Source organism: Cryptomeria japonica, chromosome 11, assembly GCF_030272615.1.
Source record: "Cryptomeria japonica chromosome 11, Sugi_1.0, whole genome shotgun sequence".
Taxonomy (NCBI): domain Eukaryota; kingdom Viridiplantae; phylum Streptophyta; class Pinopsida; order Cupressales; family Cupressaceae; genus Cryptomeria; species Cryptomeria japonica.
The window spans coordinates 237,405,066-237,409,930 of NC_081415.1; positions in this window are offsets into that span (position 1 = coordinate 237,405,066).

The following is a 4,865-nucleotide window of genomic DNA, read 5'->3' on the forward strand; positions in this document are numbered from 1 at the left end:
CCATCTCTCTCTCTTTCTCTCTTTGGTTTCTCTTTTTCTACTATTTACCTTTCTTTTCGTCAACCGTAGATAGGAAGAGAGAGAGAGAGGTGAATAAAGAGAGGGAGAGAGCAAAAGAGAGGGAGATAACTAAGAGAGAGGTATAGGGGTTGAGAGAGAGAGAGGGAGAGGCGAAAGAGAGAATGTTGATACAAACATGTTGACTACTGAAATTTGACTGTCTAAAATTTATGTGAATACTCTTAAAACTAGAATCTATATTATAACTCCTAGAGATTTGGAATGACTCTCAAACATTTTGACAATATATATATATATATATAACTTCACGTATAAGAAAGGAAAAAGACGCAAATAGAAATGTGACATTTCTATTTGTATTTTTCCTTTCTTATACTTAAATGTTATATTTTATATATATATTTGAAGAGAGAGTGAAAGAGAAAGACAATTTTGTATGTTCCAAAATGAAAATGCACTTAATAAATTGCAATTACATTTGGCGCACACCTTATTTGGTACTCGCCTTATTTGGTGCACACCAAAAAGAATTGGAATGACCAAAACTTAGGTTTGGCACACCATCCCTATTTGGCATGCAACAAATAGGACACATGCCTTATTTGGCGCATGTCATAAGGCCTGATGGGGGCAAAAAAAATTTTGTCACTTTTTTGGTCCCCCATCTTTGTGTACTTACCCATATAGTTGATTCTATTGTAAAACTCAATTCCCAGGTACTTGTGTTTTTCCACTAACTTCAGTATGATTCCCTCAAAGATAAATATAATATGTTTCTTATTTCTTTTCAAAGAAAAAATCATGACTTTGGTCTTGTCGATGTTCACTTGCATCTCAACCTCTTAACCAAATTGTTCTAAAGCCTTCAAATTTTTTCTCAACCATGGGTAGATTTTGCAACTAGAATAAGCTCATCCACATATAAAAGTAACTTCACCATGAAACCTCTTATCTAATACCATCTCCTATGGTTTTATTTAGCTATTCTTCTATTTTATTAATATATAAGCCAAACAATGCAGGGGGTAGAGGACACCCCGATTTGACTCCAATATCACTACCAAAGCATTCAGACATATGCTCTTTAGTTCTAGTTTTATCTCTAACTCACTCATAAATTCTGTGGACTAATGCTCTAAATTCATTTGGAATCCCAAGTTCCTTCATTCTACTCCAAAGTGTGTCCCTAGGAATAGTGTCAAAGGCTTTTTCCAAAATCATCAAAGCAAAAAAAAGCTTCTTCTCCTTGAGTGTCCCAAACCTTTCCAATGAAGTGTCTAAGAGTGGCATACAGATCAATGGTAGAGTGCCTTAGCCTAAAACTAGTTTTCCATTTTCTTTATTTTTATGCCCACCTATTGATTCTATGTTCTATTATTCTCCAATCGAGTTTCCCAAGAAGAGGGTTCATTATAGTAGTACACGATAGTTGGAAGCATTATTAATATTTCCACTCTTGTAAATATAGATAATGACACTAGTTGTTTAATTGGTTGAAAAGTTTATTTGCATGGTTGTTAAAGATTCTCTTAATGTGTAGAGCAAGGAGCTCAACTTGACATTTAAAAAAAAAAAATTGCAACCCATCAATGTATTAAGCTTTATCACCTACTAAATTCTTTAAACCTTGTTTGATATATTTCATTGAGAATAGCTCGGTTGATATCTCAATCATGGGAGGATTACTTTCCTCTTTACCATGTTCATAAAATAACTTTGTGTAATCTAACCAATGGGCATCCATGATATTATTTAATGTTGTTTTTCTATTTTGCTATATCTCCCTGAAGAATCTTTTAGGGTTGTGGTTCCCCAAAGATATTAAATATTATACTCACATAATGGATTGAATAATGTCCCCATCAATAAAACTCTCTTGATTATTGTTAGCACATATTTTTACAAAATATTTATGTGCTATATATGAATGCTTTTTGCATAGAGTCTCATCATAAGAGCATTTACTGCTGAATTGTATGTGCAGGTGATATGTTGCTATGTCTTCATGAAAAGGAATCACTTGGGCATATTCAAGGGAAATGTTGAGTGTGATGGCATTCTGGTAATCCTCATCTTCACAATTAGTTTCATTGCAAGAGCACTTTTGGAAGATCAACATAGAGCAGGGTTGTGAACATGTTCAGAGATGTCAATGGTGTGGGAGAAACCTTTCAGTATGGTTATTAAAAGTTGCATTCAAGGAGAAAGCCGTCTTTTGTACAAAATGCAAAATTCTACTTATCGACATAAGTCACCCCGATGAGATCGCCTAAGGAAGACAGAGTGTGTTGATCAAAATAACTCATGTCGACGGTGTTTCCTAAAAGCGTGAGTGGAGGGAAGAAGTGCGACTAAGTGGTAATCCATCGAGGAGAGTTACAGGGATGATATGATAAGAAGTCAGAGTAATCAGAGTAACATACACTATCGGGAATGAGGAAAAAATGTTATCCTGATACCCGATGGGGTTATCAATGGAACTCTTGCCGACAACAGATAGAGTGATGTATTCATAGAGATGTCATCGGGTCATAGGGAAGTCCTAATTTATGTTACCTTGATATCTGATAGACTAAGGGGATAAGGCAACTCTATTGGAGAGACTTTCTCCGATAAAGCGGTACCAAGCCAAAAGGGGAGCTAGGCCATCGGGACAACATACATTATCGAGAAGTTGTGTTTTGAGTTATCTCGATACCTGATGAAGGAGATGAGCTTGTCACCAACGAAGAGATTACATTGGAAAAACCTACGCTGATAGACCAAAGCAACCTGATAAGGAGAATAAGGTGTCGATTGAAATAAAAGACTCATCGGGGTAACTTAAATTACCGGAGAAACATTTTCAGAGTTGTGCTGATGCCTGATGGGCAGAATTCCACAAACGGATAAATAAAAGGAGGTTTCATCAGAGAGACCTACCTTGATTTAACATAAAGCAAAGTAGACTAATAGAAAGGAAAGGAGAATCCATCGGGATAAGCCAAGCCTTGAGAAAGAAAGTGAAACAACCAGGGTGAGATCCGATGGATTGATCGGAGTGACCTATGACGATCAGAAAGACAAAAAGGTAATTGAAGAAACACAAAATGCCGGTGGTGCCAAGTAATTGAATTATCGGGTAGGGTTATGCCGATTAGCCATTGGAATATCTGATGCGACGAACATTATTTAATGCTCACGATCGGGTGGATTGGATCCACACGAAGCAAATCTAATGAGTTTATGATTGTTACAGACTCTAGCCATTGTATATCCAACATAAAGAAAGAGTTTTCGTGCTAGAATTATTCATAGTGTTTTCAACCATCAACATTGACGTTGCAGACAAGAAGTGTAGGTAATTTGAAAGTTCAAGCATAGAATCATGGAGGCTTCTGGTTCATAAGGGAAAAGAAAGGACATAGAGATTTCAGACACACGATCTGCTAACTCAAAAAAGACAAAGTCTGTGGAGGGTGTGCAAAAGCGAAAACTGAATCAGATCGTGATTGACCAAATGGAGTCATCTGGTGCTAAGTCGAGGAGGTCTAGAACCTATTTGCCGCCAAAGGATAAATTGGAAGACAAGTACAAAGAGGTTGGCGATATCTGGACAACCATAAGGGGCCACAAATTGTTTCTCTATGATTACCTAAGGCAGAACAAGGAGATGCCACTATCGAACCCTTGGACGACAAGTTTGGTCAAACTAGTGGTCCCAAATGTTTTTTTGAATCTCAGATTATTGGAATTGCTTACCAGAAAGTACAACAAAGAAAAAACATGCATTCAATTTCCCAATGGGAATCTGTTCATCCGAATATCTCCCGGGACTATTCAGGAGGTTTTTGATATCGAGACAGTGTGGAAGTTAGTGATGCATAAGAAGGAGAAAGGACGACTCATAGAGCAGGATGGTCCTCCTTTCGAAATTACTCTATTCAGACAATACTTGCAATACACATACTGGGCATGTGGCCAAGTCTACGGGGAAGAAGTACCTCATGTCACAAGGATAGGCCCATTGGTACTGGCTGCAGATATTCAAATGCATGAGCCAAGGCCATTTGATTATGCAACTAACTTGGCAGAGAAGCTGCATGAAGGGTTCTTGAGTTTGTAGATTGAACCTAACCCTACTTTTAAATCATACTCATTGCTAATGCATATGGTTTTGTTTCATGGGCAGATAAGGGGTTTGTGGCTAGAGGAATTAAGGGTGAGTCCTAAGAACAAAGATGGACAGGACCAACCAATTCAATTGTGGGTATCCTTGTGGGACTCGAGATTTGTCAAATCACATTATGTGTTGTTTGAAGAATATTTTGTTAAGCCTTTGTACAAATTGTTTGGAGTGGAATGTGATGGGTCTATATCACCTGAGATTAAGAGATTCTTGAGACCCCATGCTTTTGGAGACACACCAGGGTTAGCCACAATTGGGGTGACTAGTTTGTATGTCAGAATTTCACCTTTTTCAGGGTTTATGGTTTTGAGGGTGTTCCGTATATGTTTCCTACATTAGTTCCTGACAGGATTGCCTATTTAGATATTGTTAGGCAACTTAGTATGTCAAATGCAAAGCATTTGGGTGGTGCATAGAAACAAACATTTATGCCTGGCACTTTGCATTTTGGAGACTTCACCATTGTATCTACCAAGGCTTATGAGATGATAGAAAAGAAGCTAGTAGAGGAGTACAATTTGTTTGGACACTAGGCTCGGAAAAATTATGATCCAGAGCGGTATATCCACCACTGCAAGAAGAGGCATAATCTTGGCGAGTATCTGCATATACCCATGGAGGCTGAAGATTTATTTAGAAATAGGGAACAAGATGAGGTTGCTACACTTTTAGAGGA